General features: G+C 36.8%; 1 long non-coding RNA gene across 6 annotated transcripts in view; it reads left to right on the top strand.

Annotated features, from left to right (window-relative positions):
- The window catches only part of LOC110832119 (uncharacterized), a 626,650-nt gene extending 609,182 nt beyond the window's left edge, over nt 1-17,468 (top strand). For 3 of the 6 annotated variants that reach the window (XR_015536085.1, XR_015536086.1, XR_015536087.1), the window contains exons 8-10: nt 6,116-6,334; nt 13,759-13,960; nt 16,969-17,468. This is a non-coding gene — a long non-coding RNA (uncharacterized LOC110832119). Of the gene's footprint in view, nt 1-6,115; nt 6,335-7,131; nt 9,305-13,758; nt 13,961-16,968 lie in introns of those variants that run through there. The other 3 variants (XR_015536089.1, XR_015536088.1, XR_015536090.1) reach the window with 3 other exon arrangements.
- The last annotated feature ends 660 nt before the right edge of the window (nt 17,469-18,128 follow it).

Genomic DNA, 18,128 nt, shown 5'->3' with positions numbered 1-18,128 from the left:
CGAATTTCTAAAGAGCGATAAGACATAATAGAGTATGAATATCATTAACTTACCTGTGGCATGACGTCCATACAAAATTTCAATAATATCTGAGCATCCATTCGCTATTTCCAAAATTCGTGCGCAGGAAACAATTTTGCACTGATCGAGATTACCCTGTTTTGGTTGGTTTGGGTTAGGTTAGGTTAGGTTAGGTTAGGTTAGTGGGCACCTGCGCAGAAGTTGTTGCGCAGAGCAGTCGTATGACGTGCGCATGTATGGGCACCTTGAGCTCGTTATGGTTAATGGTAAATTATTAAAGTCTCAAGAATTCGATTCCGTGACTTTAAAAAGTATATTATATTCTGGGCTTCACTTTCATACCTAATTTAATTCTTTTACACAGATATTTTATTGGACACATACTTTCATTAATTGCAAGTACACAAATCACTTATCACTGAAATATGATGTTGAATATTTCATTGTGGAAGTATATATGTTGTCACACGTAGAATTTATTAAAATATTTATTTAATTTTATTTTACACTACATTTAATTACGACAGTGACCCCAGCCATCGTTATAAAGAATAAATGTTCTCAAATTACATAGGTCCATCTTCTGCAGATACGCGATATCTATATATGGTATACGTGTAACTAACTCGTAAAAACGTCTTTACTGAGCACACATTTCATGCAAATGTCCTTTCACTGGTGTCGTATGTCTCAATGTTGGGAACCGCACTTATTCTTGCATGTTATGTTAGATTGGTGTATTACTTGTTTCTATTCTCACACGTCACCGTGAAGACATCCTTACTCTGAGATTCACTGTAGGTACCATCCGTTAATACGTGATTGAGGGGTGGTAATTAACCTTGTTAATGGTCCCGAAGAACTCTATTTCTAAAGCACAAAATTACGTTGAAGCTGAACGACCGAAATCAAATAATTCCAACCGTAGTTTAATGGCGACTCTTCAATCGGGACCAGGCGACTGTTCCAATACAGAATCAGTAGTGACTGACTTCTGATTGGTCCTCGATGCCATTCGAAAGTATTGATTTCCTTCCATTGAGGTCATCACAGATGGCACGTCTTATCTTTGGTTCCGTAATTTTCCGATATACTGCGTCTTTGTGTTTGTACGTCGTGTCCTCGAGTAAATGTGAGGCAATACTTTTGATATATTTTGTTGACATTGGACATAGGACACCAATATGTTACCACAAGTTTGACGTGCGCCACGAATTCTGCGCCCACCAAGCATTGCAATTAATGTACCACAGATTTATATTCTGTTTTTTTTGAGGCGATTTATATTAATAAATGACGTACTATCATTAACGTATGTTTATTCCGATTCTTTCGTTACATGATACTTATTTATAGTGAGTTAGATTGGATCATCGTTACGCATGAATCTGCTACGTATTTGCGTCAACATCTACACTGCATCAGTTTTGCAAGAAATAATTCTCGTGGAAATATTATGTAATTTTAGACGTGTTATGATGTATTACACGCACATAAGCACTATTTGTATCATATGGGGATTGTGTGAGCGCGTAATATCATTATTGGTAAGTGGTCGTGGCCGACTTTGCGCATCCTCCACCTTACGACTTTGATGCTTTCTTGCTAATTTCTAAAGAGCGATAAGACATAATAAGGTATGAATATCATTAACTTACCTGTGGCATGACGTGCATACAAAATTTCAATAATATCTGAGCATCCATTCGCTTTTTCCAAAATTCGTGCGCAGGAAACCATTTTGCACTGATCGAGATTACCCTGTTTTGGTTGGTTTGTGTTAAGTTAGGTTAGGTTAGGCTAGGTTAGTGGGGCACCTGCGCAGACGTTGTTGCGCAGTGCAGTCGTATGACGTGCGCATGTGAGGGTACGTTGAGCACGTTATGGTTAATTGTAAATTATTAAACACTCAAGAATTCGACTCCGTCGCTTTAAAAAGTATATTATATTCTGGGCTTCACTTTCATACCTAATTTAATTTTTTCACAAGGATATTTTTTTTTGTACACATACTTTCAGTAATTGCAAGTACACCAATTACTTATCACTTAAATATGATGTTATTGAATATTTAATTGTGGAAGTACATATGTTGTCACACGTATAATTTATTAAAATATTTATTTAATTTTATATTACACTACATGTAATTACTACAGTGACCCCACCCATCGTTATAAAGAATAAATGTTCTCAAATTACATAGGTCCAGCTTCTGCAGATACGCGATATCTGTATATGATATACGTGTTACTAACTCGTAAGAACGTCTTTACTGAGCACACATGGCATGCAAATGTCCTTTCACTGAAGTCATATGTCTCAATGTGGCGAACCGCACATATTCTTGCATGTTATGTTAGATTGGTCTTTCACTTGTTTCTATTCTCACACGTCACCGAGAAGACATCCTTACACTGAGATTCACTGTAGGTAGCATCCGTTAATACGTGATTGACGGTGGTAATTAATCTTGTTAATGGTCCCGAAGAACTCTATTTCTAGAGCACAAAATTACGTTGATACTGACCGACCGAAATCTAGTAATTCTAAACCGTAGTTCAATGGGGACTATTCAATCGGGACCATCCGACTCTTCGAAGACAGAAAGAGTACTGACTGACTTCTGATTGGTCCTCGATGCCATTCGAAAGTATTGATTTCTTTCCGTTGAGGTCATCACAGATGGCAAAGATAGTTATTAATGAAATCCTTATCCAAGGTCATCAGTAAGTAATTCATCATTTCATCACCATCTTCCTACAATCTAACATCTAACATCAAGAAACTACGCATGCCCTCAGTAAATCACAGAAAGCTTAATCACAAAGATGACCAAGGTATCACCAACACCAATACAAGTATTGGTTTTCCTACGTTAGTGCACAGCGAAGAAATTTTGGTTCTTACGTGACGATCTATTGAAGGACTACGCTATCTTGCCATGTGATTTATAGTCACATTCTTTGTACATGCTGCAGACGCGACAGTCTACCCTAAACCCAAGGTTAAAATCCCGAGAAATGAGGCGTAGTAGTAGTAGTAGTAATTCTTATTATCGACTGAGCAGAGCTACCGAAGCTGAAATAGTTCCGCTCAACCAGAAGATGGTAGCACAGTCAAGAAAGGTTTCCTTTTGCAGAACTTCTGTGGATCAGGTTTGTCATAGAGGTTATCAGTTACAGGTGATTTATGGTCTGTGATTTGTCGTGTGTAGCCCATCTTCTGTCTTGCTGTGGTAGGCGGTTGCATTTAATACATTAAAATAGTACGAATACTGAATAGGACTGTTGTTTCGTTTTGTTTGTTTTATACAATGGACGGAGAATTTAATAACGATTCAGAAAATATAATTCCTTCACCTGATTTGCTCTTTGTAGCAGAATTTATTTCCTACTCAGCTTGTTTTGATTGTTCTTTGCCCTCTGAATTGATAGCAGCTATGAACTGTTAGTAATCAAGAGGTGGAAATATTAGTCTGTAGCCAAACACTACTTGACAGAAGATATTGTAAGTGCGTCATATTGTGATTTATTTAAATAGTATTAAAAATTAAAAGTTTATAACATAACACCTGATGACGGCTCTATGATAGCCGAAACATGTCGTAAATGTTCCATATGTAAATCGAGTACTCGATACGGAACGAAAAAATGATATTTTAATCTTTTAATTATCTTATATTGTGATTGACGGCCAATTTTAATATAATTTTTAATACTACTTGACATGCTGATGTGTACAGGATATGAACACCTACTTGTGTAGTGGGTTATTCATAAACATATAAAATATAAAAAGTAAGCTATTTTAGTACTAAACACTATACTATGAATGTATGTAAAGGACTTAAAAATAAAGCTCCACTCATCCTTAGTCTCAGCATTAGCCGCTTTCACTGTCTTTGTGAAAAACTTGATGTCAGGGCATGAATCCACAAAGAACAGTGATTGAAGTACACATTGGTCTGAATGATATATTCTGCTAGACCATATTTTTCCATTGATTAACCTTTGTTGACTGTGTGTCACAATTTATGTGAAGTCCAGCTGATTGTGCACTTCAGTGCAGTAGCGTACTACTAAACTATTGACGCTAGAGTCCAGCTGGCAGCCTTGTACTGTGGACATTTAAATCCCCTATTCCCGGTTGATAAAGGTTAATATTTCATTTGAACATAATAAATTTGTCATGTAGTCTTCCTGTAAATATAAGTTTCCTGTTCCTTATTTGGTTGGCATCTTTCAGCATTTGAAAGAATGTAGTAGCATTGATATGTGTAGAGGTGTGAGGATATTTTACCCACGGTTGTGCATTCATTAAATTTCTTATCCAAGGGCATTCCACAGACTTTTGTCCACAAGTCATTTAAAAGGAAGGTGGTAGAGGAGCTCATTTCACTAAACATATTTTTGCATGTATGTTGTTGGACATACCCTGTCTATTTCTATGTTATTCTTTGCATTCCTGATGTTGCAAATGTTGTCTAAATACATACTGATGATTTTTTATTTCTGTTGTTGAGATTTCATGGTAGCAAGTATAAGAAATTGACTGGTATTTCAGAGGTGGTTGATGCCTCTATGAGATTGTTCCATAAAACAGCAATTTTTTCCTATTTTTTGAACAGTCACCATAGATTCTTCTGAGTAGTTAGTATGTTAGTATATTATAGGTATTTGAATCTTATTTTGTTTGAATTTATAGCAATAAACATAAAACTGTGGAGCCATATTCATAAATAATAACATTTTGAATCTTTTTATGACTTTGTAAGGGGCCTATTAAAGACTTAGAGGTAATGGATGAATTTCTGGTAGTTAAATTTGAAGTAGTAAGAATGGAAAAGACTCGCTTGGAATGAAACTAGGAGTTAATAAGAAAATGTAGGTGTAATACCACACCATGAATAATATATACTCAGACCCATATTTCTTCTTCATTGGTGTAAGGTATTCCATCATTTAAGATTGTATTTCATATGTCCCAGCTAAATAATTTCATTAATAAATTTACTCTTATGGGTGTTCAAAACTACAATTGCCCTGATGGCCTTGGATAAGGATTTCATTAATAACTATCTTTGTAACTGGACATTGCCCTCGAAAATAAATTAATAACTTTGTTACTAACTTCATGCTATGGGGTCTTATGAGCATTGTCTGTTACTTCTCTTTTTTTTATGAACTGTGTGTTCATAAACATACTCGTAGCATGTGACATTTATAACAAGGAAGTAGTATGTATTTGTGAAAATGTTTCCTGTGATGGAAAAGACAAAAAGTTCTAACTCAGTGTGTCAATTTCTCTTAAAATGTTTTAGTCTGTATGACGAGACTAGCAACAATTGTGAATTAATAATTATATAGTTTACTGATCCATTTCTGTTCATCTTTTTGATTAGTACATGTTCTAACCACAGGTATTGTCAGATAAAGCCTCTAAGTTTCACATGTGTGCAGTGTTTGTAATTATGTGCATACAAAAATATTTTCATAGAGAATTTGTAGGTTAGTTTTTTAATTTTGTACTAACTGGGTATCTAGGGTTTGAATTACATTTGGGACTTAGCTTTCTATCCTCACATTTACTTCCATAATGCCTCTGAGGGCCATCTAGACTTCTAACCAATGAATTATGATGCTTTTTCTATATGGCAATATGACCAGTGCATGAAGTCGATCACTCGTCTCTTTTAAGTTATATGATTAAGATTGCATGAAGCTTTGTACTCCCATATGCTTTGTGTTATGATATTTAGGCATAGGAATAAGTTCACCTGTACTTTGCCATGAATCAGATGCTTCTGCATTTCATCCAGGAGGTCCCAGTTTTAAATCTTGGCCCAGAGGTCTGACTGAATAGGTTATGGTTTTCCTCAGTCTTGCTGATCAAGTAGTGCCTTAAATTCGTCTCCCACATCCTCTTCATCTCTTTATTCTTAATCATCCTCTCACTGTTTGCTATGTAATTTGAGCTGTTCACAGCATCGTTAAATAAACTACAAATTTAATGATGCTGAGACTGTAAAGATTGCAGTTTTTAAAGTAGTCTAAATACAAATAACTTATACTTTATTGTATGTTATTTGCAGGGTATTTTTTGAGCGCAAGTTAGAATTCACACCTGACAATGCAAACACAGTGAACAGTATTGTATATATACGTAATATCAGCTGTGGCATCACCTCTCCTTGGTCTTCTGGTGGATAAAGTTGGCAAGAATATACTCTTGAGTATGATTTTCAGTTCTGGTGTCCATTGGCTGCCATGCACTTCTTGCCTTCACTTTCATCAATCCATATATTGCAATGGTAAGAATAATATCTTTATTATTGTTATTGACTTAGCAATAAAACTGGAATTTTGCAGTATTTTTAAATCTAGGAGTAGAGTTCATTACAGAGATTTCAATTCAGAAATTTCATATTGACATGGTTTATATTTATTTCACATTAAGGATTATTTGAACATGATAGGTACAATATCCATGTAGATGGAACATTTACTTCTACGTTCCAGTGGATAGGAAAACTTTATATGTTCCGATTGATGTATACGTGGGTATCCTCATATGCGACCCAATGTTCATGTGTTGCCACAAGTCGTAGCTCAAAGGCCATTGATCCCAGGTCAAAGGTTGGCTGCTTTTTCAATGTCCCTTCAGGGTTAGTTGTGCAGGAGGGATTATTGATTTGGAATAATCAAATTTAGACTGTTGTGTTATCTAGTGTACCTATTGCAACAAAGTAACGATTAACAAATAAGTGGCATTTTCATCATCTGGAATCCAGATGAATATATAGTCTTCTTAAAGCGTGCTAAGTATAAGTAAAGCTGTCCCACCATACGCCATGTAGGCGCTTGGGGGAAGCGGAGGTATAGCTCCTCCCTTTCTTGACCTCAGCACTAGATGGGGGTGAGTGGTCAGCATCACGCCCTGGCCATGCTTTACCTACAGGAAAGGACCCTGGTACCCATTGGATAGGAGGCTAGGTGGGCCCCAGAACTGGACTGGGCATGCTAGAGGAAAAATCATCTGTCCCAGTCGGCGATTGACCCCTCGTCGATGCTATACAATTTATTACCATACGTTTTGTTTTGTTTGTAGTGTATCTTGGGTGTGGCATATTCAATGCTTGCTAGAGCTCCGTGGCCAATGGTTGCTCTCGTAATTCCTGAATATCAACTGGGGACAGCATATGGCACGTAAATAGTATGCAGAAGTTGTGGTTTATAGATAATTTCTGGTACTAAAAGACATCTAATTCATTTAATAATTCCAACTTCAGTTTTAATGTCCCCCCCCCCCCTTCACCCCCTCCTTCATAGAATGAAACTTTATTCATTATGTTTCCTTCCCTGTCACTCTGTACTCTTCTACGTGCCTGTGTGTCACCCTGTTTTTAACCTTATTTTCCCGCCAGAGTGCACCCTGGTCCTCTCCAGTTTTCCTCTGTTGTCGGGGGGCTCGTGAGGGGATTCTCTGCTCGGTGATCAGACATGCAGTGTCTGCTCCATTTTCGGACCAAAATTGCTTTGGGGGGGGGGGCGGTTTTTAAAACAGCAGAGAACCGACATGGGTTCCTGGGATGCTTTGTGATTTAGAGGTTTATTGGTGTGCTGTTTGTGTGTGCATGTGTGTGTTAATAATTAATAATAAAAAAAGGTTGTGGGCCAGTGTGTTTCAGGATAAAGTGTGTTTGAATTAATTGGCTTCAAGATGCAGAAATTCAAATGGTGTGTGAAGGGTTAATATCTTAACACTTTTTGGAACTGAAATTAAAACTAAAGGCTTCATGTATATTAATGTTTTCTGGCATATGATAGACTCTAATTATAGTTTATCCGCACAAAATGAATTTAATTTGTTCATGAAAGCCTTCATTATGTGAAATTGGGGAAATACTGGACGAAGGCCTAATTTGTTCTAAGACTACATAGTAAGTTAACCTTAAAAAATGTGGTAATTTTTGACAATTAAACATTATAAGAACATGGTAAATTGTTACAATTAACAAACATAGTAAAGAATCGGTAAGTAAAGCAGACAAATATTACAGTAGAACAATGCTTACCTTAGCTTAACACAGTAAGTAATGGAAATTGAGCACGAAACAATCATAAATGGATGTTTTTGATTGGCTGAATCTTGCTGAGTTCACTTAGAAGTGTTTTGTTTGGCTGATATTGACAACCACTTGACTTTGTAAGCAGTATCAATTTTAGACGCTTGTTATAATAAATGTCGGTAAGCATGTTTAGGCAATAACACTTGCTGTCTGTGAACACCACTTCAATAAGAAAATGTCTTAAGCGAGTGTGACTATAATTGATTCCACACATTTATTATATATTAATAAAGCAGTTTAATCCCCTTTTCATAGTTCCATTTTAACTCATCTTCCAGGTGAAGCCTTATGATACTGAACTAGCAGTGCAAGATTTGTTTTGGTGCCACTTACAATTTCTTATTCATGTGTGAAAATGTTTATCAGAATGATGTTAGTATTGTTTGCATCATTTAACTTGGCATCTGGCTGAAGGGTGGGAAGGAGGCTAGCATGACATGCTATGTGCTTGCTGTGCTTCGTGCGGGCATCAGAGTGACACTTATGTGTCGTACGCGTAGTGTTTGAGGTTTGCACATGCAACATTTGAGGAAACATCACCATGTAGAATGTTGACTGGCTAATACCTGCATTAGTCCTGCGCCGTAGCCGCGCGGTCTGAGGCATCATGCTTCGGACCGGCGATATGGTTGGATGATCGTTCACCTCTGCTTAAGCATTTGAACTAATAATAAACAAGCAAATTGAGTGGTTGGCATTTGAAAACACAATTTTCCATAGTCATCTCGTAATTATATTGGTACGCCCCAAATATAGTCGATTTGTTCATAATCTGTTGTCATATCATGTTTTATTTCCCAATCTGTGCTGAGTAACCTCAAGCCATTATATGTAATATTTTCATTTGAAATGTTGACACTCTAAGTGCTACGCTACAAAACAGCTCATTAGACCATCAAGTGTATGTAGTAATGTTATAATTATCACATCATATTGCCAATTTTTAGTGGGAAAATGATTTGCCTCTTGGAAAGTAACAGCAGCAGAGATATGAGGATATATTAAAATGGAGCTTTAGGAAGTAGGTTTTTGTAATGTGTACAGATGTAACTGTATGAATCACATTCAGTGGTGATATTTTATGTTAGCGGTATTGGGTTTTAACAGGACAGAGGGAGAAAGGATTGAATGAGTTGGTTTTTTTGGGATATAATACCATATCTTCTGTATGTATGAGTAAAAAAGTTGTAATAGGACCTTGAAATTGTGTATTTAGATTTTATGGTGTAATTTTCTAGGTGTGTCTCAAATTTTCATTAATATTCATTATAGCAGTTTCATATAAGTATTTGAACTTCTTAGGAATTTGTTGTGGGATGCCACTGCCTGTGTTTGTAAGTATGAATGCTTTGCTGATTACCTTTAATATTTAAATATTTTATTCAAGGAAGTAAAACCACCCATCATTCTTAGTTGAGAGTCACAGTAATCAGATACCTGTGATTGCTAGCATTTCCTCATTCAGAAAGTTTACAAATGGATGGACTATTTGGTGTGACTTTTCTTATAGTCACTTTAATGGTTGGGAGCTGGAAGGACTGCTGTGACATTTAAGCAGATATTATACTCCTTAAATCTGATGTTGATAACTACTATTGCATTGTCAATGTATTGAATTAGCATTGTATGAAGTTCAAAGCAATATAGTGTTGTCCTTTTGAGATATTTTAATCGTGATTTGGTCAGCAGTAATTCTTATGTGTAGTTGTCATTGTCATCTACACTAACTAACTAACTAACTAACTAGATGGCTTACTGAACCTGAAGGTTCATCACCGAATTAACCAAAGCCCTCTACCGGACCCTGACCTGGGCCAACAAAATCCAGTCTCCTTCAACTCCTATCTCCCATAGATCCCGCCTGAGATTATCCTCCCATCTACGTTTGTCATCTACACAGGCTCTCTAATTTGATTTGTTGCATCGCATAAATTTTAATCTTCAGAACATTGGACAGAACACTTTGTGTGTTTTAGTGCCCATGATCACAGATTCGTTTATCTTTTATATTAAACCAAAAGTAGTCCAGTTTTGCCATAGCGGTTCTAGCATTTTGACAGTGGTCTCCGAATCTACATATTTTAAGGAAGTTTTCTCTATTCCAGGGAATTGCTTACAGAAATTGTGAGTCGTTAATCTGTCGTTTGTATGCTTTAGACCTCCTCCTCCTCACAATCTCGGTCAGCTTGCTTTGGGCTACAAGTGGTATATCATTTGAATTTTAGGCAGTTAAATCATCATCAGCATGATAAGTCTTCCAATTTTCAGATTTGACATTCTTATGGTGGTGAAGATGTTGGTCTTCTGTGATGTAATGCTGTCTGTTAACATGTAGGTAGATACCAGCATTATGGAGGAACATCCAGCTTCTTTTTTCAGCAATTTCAGTCCTGAAATTGTTTATATCTTGCCATGTTATTTGTTGCTGCTAAGGAATATTAATTTATAGTTTAGATGCGTCATGTTTGTGTTTTCAATTGATATATATATTTATTCTTCAAGTCTATACACAAACCATTTTAATATTGATGTTTAAAATTAAAATTGATATAAATAATTCGCGCTATTCATCGTTTTTCTCGATGTTACAATTTTCGCTATATATTACAACATGTTTCGATGTCTCAGCATCATCTTCAGGTTTATTTTTTAAAACTATTCAATATTTTTTATTTTTCAATGCACGCTTTTCGGTAATTGTAGATTGTAGGTTGTAGTTGTGGATGTTCCTTTTATCTTCTGATTCTTTGCATATTATGTGGCGTGTTTATATTATTTTGTTCATTATTTCTGTGAAATTATCAACAATATAATTAATATTATTCATACGTAAATATAAAAGTTGCATACAGAACAAAAAATACAATAAAAAACATTTTAAAACAAAAACAACATTAGACACAAAAAACCAATACGAACAACCCGGTGTATATAGATTGAAATGCATAGACTGTCCTTTAACCTACATAGGCCAAACAGGACGTAACTTTAAACGAAGACACAAAGAACATGTAACAGCTATAAAACATAATAAGGATCACTCAGCTTACGCAAAACATATATTAAACACGGGGCACACATATGGGGGAATCGAACAAACATTGGACATTATAAAGATTGTACAAAATAGACGACATAGAGAAACCATAGAAAAATACCATATACAACGTACACATAAACAAAATATTGCGCTAAACGACAACAACCCATATTTAAATAACTCTATATTTAACACAATTCAGGTTATTGACCCAACTCCATAACACCATGCTACCTATATATACGACCCATTCAGTACACCAAACTAGTCTGTGAACTGACATTCACCCGATCAGACCTGTCCAGCCGAGGACACACGACACATCCAACTCCTGGTATGTTATTATGTTTCTATATTGCTTAATGAAAATTTTTATAACGATGTCCAAACTCATTTACGTATGAATAATATTAATTATATTGTTGATAATTTCACAGAAATAATGAACAAAATAATATAAACACGCCACATATTATGCAGAGAATCAGAAGATAAAAGGAACATCCACAACTACAACCTACAATCTACAATTACCGAAAAGCGTGCATTGAAAAATATTGAATAGTTTTAAAAAATAAACCTGAAGATGATGCTGAGACATCGAAACATGTTGTAATATATAGCGCAAATTGTAACATCGAGAAAAACGATGAATAGCGCGAATTATTTATATCAATTTTAATTTTAAACATCAATATTAAAATGGTTTGTGTATAGACTTGAAGAATAAATATATATATATATCAATATTAATTTAGTTGTAGGGTTCGAGGTTTTCACAGCGGTGAGTATGAAGATTTCTGTCTTCTGGGTTATTGCGCTGTGTAGTCTGGTCGATGTTAACCAATGTTTCGGAGGTCATACTGCCTCCGTCATCAGAGTATGAAGATTTCTGTCTTCTGGGTTGTTGCGCTGTGTAGTCTGGTCGATGTTAACCAATGTTTCGGAGGTCATACTGCCTCCGTCATCAGAGTATGAAGATTTCTGTCTTCTGGGTTGTTGCGCTGTGTAGTCTGGTCGATGTTAACCAATGTTTCGGAGGTCATACTGCCTCCGTCATCAGAGTATGAAGATTTCTGTCTTCTGGGTTGTTGCGCTGTGTAGTCTGGTCGATGTTAACCAATGTTTCGGAGGTCATACTGCCTCCGTCATCAGAGTATGAAGATTTCTGTCTTCTGGGTTGTTGCGCTGTGTAGTCTGGTCGATGTTAACCAAGGTTTCGGAGGTCATACTGCCTCCGTCATCAGAGTATGAAGATTTCTGTCTTCTGGGTTGTTGCGCTGTGTAGTCTGGTCGATGTTAACCAATGTTTCGGAGGTCATACTGCCTCCGTCATCAGAGTATGAAGATCTCTGTCTTCTGGGTTGTTGCGCTGTGTAGTCTGGTCGATGTTAACCAATGTTTCGGAGGTCATACTGCCTCCGTCATCAGGGCGATGAGTATGAAGATTGCTGTCTTCTGGGTTGTTGCGCTGTGTAGTCTGGTCGATGTTAAACAACGTTTCAGAGGTCATACTGCCTCCGTCATCAGGGCGATGAGTATGAAGATTGCTGTCTTCTGGGTTCTTGCGCTGTGTAGTCTGCTCGATGTTTATCAACGTTTCAGAGGTCATACTGCCTCCGTCACCAGAGTATGAAGATTTCCGTCTTCTGGGTTGTTGCGCTGTGTAGTCTGGTCGATGTTAACCAACGTTTCTGAGGTCATACTGCCTCCGTCATCAGGGTGATGAATTGGAGGCAGTATGACCTCTGAAACGTTGGTTGACATCGACCAGACTACACAGCGCAACAACCCAGAAGACAGAAATCTTCATACTCATCGCCCTGATGATGGAGGCAGTATGACCTCTGAAACGTTGGTAAACATCGACCAGACTACACAGCGCAACAACCCAGAAGTGAGAAATCTTCATTAATTTAGTTCTTCCTTCAATGGCTAATAACCAAAAATACAGCTGAAACATCATAAATTGCAATAGAGTTTGCGAAGTATGTCTGATTAATAAATACACTGCAGGTTTTTAATACTGGATCATGGAGCTTATAATTGTGGCTTCACAATGATGAAACAGGTAAGTCAAATGTTGTTGGGTCTGTAATCATTTTATCATTCACCAAAATGTCATTCAGTATATTATCTGATTCACTCTGCTAGTGGAACCTTTCTTCAGAATGTCCTTTTCTCTCAATGACACTTGTGGAATGCTACCAGAGGATAATCAAAACCACTCATTGGACTGTATATGTTATGTAACCAAATGGAAGTTTTGAGATCATTTTAAAGAATTTGATTTGAAATATTTGAATTAATTTCATATAGGTAAATATTATGCAAACGGATGAAATATTGTACGAATTGAAAATTAGTAATACAAAATTGGTTCAGTGTGTGCTGGCTGCCTTTTTCAGTGTATATATTTTCTTTATATTTGTATTGATCGTGGATTTTTGTAGTTATTAACAGGAATCTTGAATCCATGTTTCTTAGGCAGAAAAATAAATTAAAAATTTTATGTGGTATTGGATAAAAATGTAGTGAAGCATTATAATATGATTGGTGATTTTAGAGCTGCTGATGCTCTAGAACGTGAGAAACTACTTGCATCAGGATCCGTGTCGGACATCACACCTCAAGACTTGCTTCAGCTTCGCTCGTACTTCCATGATTCTGTCCGTTAACTGGATTTGTTGTCTCAAGAATAACAGCTAGCAGTCAATTTCTGAAAGGCTCGCTAGTAGTCGCAAAGGAACAGGCTGATGCAGCACAGGGTGAGTGTGCTTTATTGGTTGATTTCAGGTTCAAATGACTGTTTTATAGGTTGTTATGCCATGTAGACTGGAAGAAGCTTGTAGACACAAAATATGTTATTCCCAAAATTTTGTTATGTTGCATTATTTCCTTTAGGACCAAAAATTATTCCCTTACATATATACTGATTCATTCTTAACATATGTATTTACACAAAATAATTTTATGTGCAAATCCTTGGTTATGAAGCCACATAAATTTTGTATAATCATTTTAACCATATTTCACCATGTGGCACGACGACCATACACAATTTCAGCAATCTCCGACCATCAATGGTCTATTTCGAAAATTCGTGCGCACGTAGTCATGTTCAGCTGACACAGATTATCGCTGTAGAGTTGAGTTAGTTTAGGTTAGGTTAATGGGGCATCTGCACAGAAGGTGTCTAGGTTACATCATCGTATGAGTTCTATTATCGATTGCGGTAAATTAAAAACACGAATATTTCAATGTTCTCAAATTATAGAACAATCTTGTTGTTTGAGTTACTACCATAGCTTTACACTTCAAAGATTTTACATTGGTTACCTTATTGTTGACCTCGAAAGACTATTAGCTCACGTCACTTGTGTATGTTTTTACGCATTGGTAGTTGTTGAATTGCATTTGTAGTCTGCTTACGCTTAGGAATCATTAATACACATGTCAAAATTTTATTTTAAAATGTATCGAGATATTACAAAGATCCGGATTGTCAGAAATATATATGTATACATATGCACACACACGTTACATTTAGACACGTCCAACTTCAGTAAATCAGGTACATCTGGAATTTATTTGGCTGTCACCATAAGAAACTCTCGCCTCTTTTGTGCTCACGTGTAATGTCGAAAGTTAATTCCCGGAGTTTAATGACACATCTCGGCAATTCACACGTTCACGTACATCAGACCGTAAGTGTAATTTTGTACTTGGCTCCATCTTGCATACGACACTGGAAGGAGAACGTCCTCTCGTCTTCTCTGTACGAAGCACACAGTAGTTTAATATGCATCGCAGGATATAAATGTTGCTAATTATCCCGATGAACGCATTTGTTTGAGTACTAACGTCCGAAAGCTTGAACTTAAGAAGGTGAATATGTCTTAGCTAAATTCCAAGGGAAACATTGAATCACGGAGACTGCACCACTGCATCTCGACGAAAATCAATAACGACTGACTTTGACTTGCGGGGCTGACATCAATCTCACGTATTTGAAAGCCGATGTACAGGTCTGTCCAATCGAATGGAACCACGTCATTTTCTGTTTAGTTTTCTCTTCGTTAAAGTTCGTAAATTTGTGAGCTCTGCTGTCGGCCAATCGCTACGTAGAAGGGTTATTGATTTACCTGACTGCAGCAGCACGTCATCACCAGCCTAATTCGGAAAGTCTTTTTTCACATGCAGCCATCAATGCGTACGAAGAATTGCATAATTTTCGAAATGGTTTTTGATATTGCACATTTATTTGTTGTTTTTTCCTAATTTCCGTCACTTGAATGTGTTTGAATTAAATTTTAATCCCGTTATTTACGTATGGTGATTTCTGTGCGCGAATCCTTACGTATTAATTGACAACGCGCTTACATAACCTTAGTCACTATCAGTTTCTTCGCCATAAAAATAATTCTACACTTATTTTGTGCATTTTTTAGTCTTATGTCGTATCTATGCACGTATAGGCACCAGTTAGAAAACATAAAGAAACGTTTTTGTACATAATTCCTTGTTGATAAAGTCGGATGTTGGTGATCGTTGCCGATTTCGCGTTTCTTCCACCTCGGGACTTTGATACCTTCGTGTGAATTTATTCCAAGTGTTGTGACACTAAAGAGTATGAAATTTTATTACTTACCTGTGGCACGACGTCCATACAAAACTTCAGCAATTTCCGACCATCCATGGTTTTTTCGAAAATTCGTGCACAGATCGTAATGCTCAGCTGACGCAGATTACCGCTATAGGGTTGAGTTAGGTTAGGACAATGGGGCATCTGCGCAGAAGGTGATGCGCAGTGACGTGTGCAACTTGTCTAGGTTACGGCATCGTATGAGTTCTGTTATCGATAGCGGGAAATTAAAAACTCCAATATTTCAATGTTCTTAAATTATAGAACAATCTTGTGTTGATAAAGTCGGATGTTGGTGATCGTGGCCGATTTCGCGTTTCTTCCACCTCGGGATTTTGATACCTTAGTGTGAATTTATAAAAAGCGATATGAATATCATTAACTTACCTGTGGCATGACGTCCATACAAAATTTCAACAATTTCTGAGCATCCATTCGATTTTTCAAAAATTCGTGCGCATGAAGCCGCTTTGCACTGATCTTGATTACCCTGTCTTGGTTGGTTTGGGTTAGGTTAGGTTATGTTAGGTTAGGTTAGGTTAGTGAGGCACCTGCGCAGACGTTGTTGCGCAGTGCAGTCGTATGACTTGCGCATGTGTGGGCACCTTGAGCTCGATATGCTTAATTGTAAATTATTAAACACTCAAAAATTCGATTCCGCCACCTTAAGAAGTATATTATATTCTGGGCTTCACTTTCATACCAAATTAAATTTTTTACAAGGATATTTTATTGGACATATACTTTCAGTAATTGCAAGTACACCAATGACTTATCACTTAAATATGATGCTATTGAATGTTTCATTGTGGAAGTATATATGTTGTCACACGAAGAATAATTTATTAAATATTTATTTAATTTTATATTACACTACATGTAATTACCACAGTAACCCCAGTCATCGTTATAAAGAATAAATGTTCTCAAATTACATAGGTCCAGCTTCTGCACATACGCGATATCTGTATATGATTTACGTGTTACTAACTCGTACAAACGTCTTTACTGAGTACACATGGCATGCAAATGTCCTTTCACTGAAGTCGTATATCTCAATGTGGCGAACCGCACATATTCTTGCATGTTATGTTGAATTGGTGTTCACTTGTTTCTATTCTCACACGTCAGGGAGAAGACATCCTTACACTGAGATCCACTGCAAGTAGCACCCGTTAATACGTGATTGAACGATGGTAATTCATCTTGTTAATGGTCCCGAAGAAATCTATTTCTAGAGCACAATGTTACGTTGATACTGAGCGACCGAAATCAAATATATCCAACCGTGGTTTAATGGAGAGTATTCAACCGTGACCAGCCGACTGTTCCAAAGACAAAATCTGTACTGACTGACTTCTGATTGGTCCTCGATGCCATTCGAAAGTATTGATTTCTTTCCATTGAAGTCTTCACAGATGGCACGTCATATCGTTGGTTCCGTATTTCTCCGATAGACTGCGTCTTTCTGTTTGTACTTTGTGTCCTCGAGTTAATGTGCGGCAATGTTTTCGATATATTTTTTTGACATTTGACATAGGACACCGATATGTTACCACAAGTTTGACGTGCGCCACGAATTCCGCGCCCACCAAGCATTGCAATTAATGTACCAGAGATTTATATTCAATTTTTTTTGTGAGGCTATTTATATTAATAAATGACGTACTATCTGTCACGTATGTTTATTCCAATTTTTTCGTTACATGATACTTAATTATAGTGAGTTAGATTGGGTCATCGTTACGCATGAATCTGCTACGTGTTTGCGTCAACATCTACACTGCATCAATTTTGCAAGAAATAATTCTTGTGGAAACATTATGTAATTTTAGACGTGCTATGATGTATTACTCGAATATAAGCACTATTTGTGTTATATGGGGATTGTGTGAGCGTGTAATATCATTATTGATAAGTGGTCGTGGCCCACTTTGCGCATCCTCCACCTCACGACTTTGATGGCTTCGTGCGAATTTCTAAAAAGCAATAAGACATAATAGAGTATGAATATCATTAACTTACCTGTGGCATGACGTCCATACAAAATTTCAATAATTTCTGAGCATCCATTGGTTTTTTCCAAAATTCGTGCGCAGGAAACTATTTTGCACTGATCCGGATTACACCGTTTAGGTTGGTTTGGGTTAGGTTAGGTTAGTGAGGCACCTGCGCAGACGTTGTTGCGCAGTGCAGTCGTATGACGTGCGCATGTGAGGGTACCTTGAGCTCGATACGGTTAATTGTAAATTATTAAACACTCAAAAATTCGATTCCGTCGCTTTAAGAAG

Source organism: Zootermopsis nevadensis, unplaced genomic scaffold, assembly GCF_977971745.1.
Source record: "Zootermopsis nevadensis isolate Lab colony 2312 unplaced genomic scaffold, Znev_1.0 Znev_ptg000021l, whole genome shotgun sequence".
NCBI classification, from domain to species: domain Eukaryota; kingdom Metazoa; phylum Arthropoda; class Insecta; order Blattodea; family Termopsidae; genus Zootermopsis; species Zootermopsis nevadensis.
Note: the sequence above shows the minus strand (reverse complement) of the source record. Positions and strands in the feature narration are given on the sequence as shown.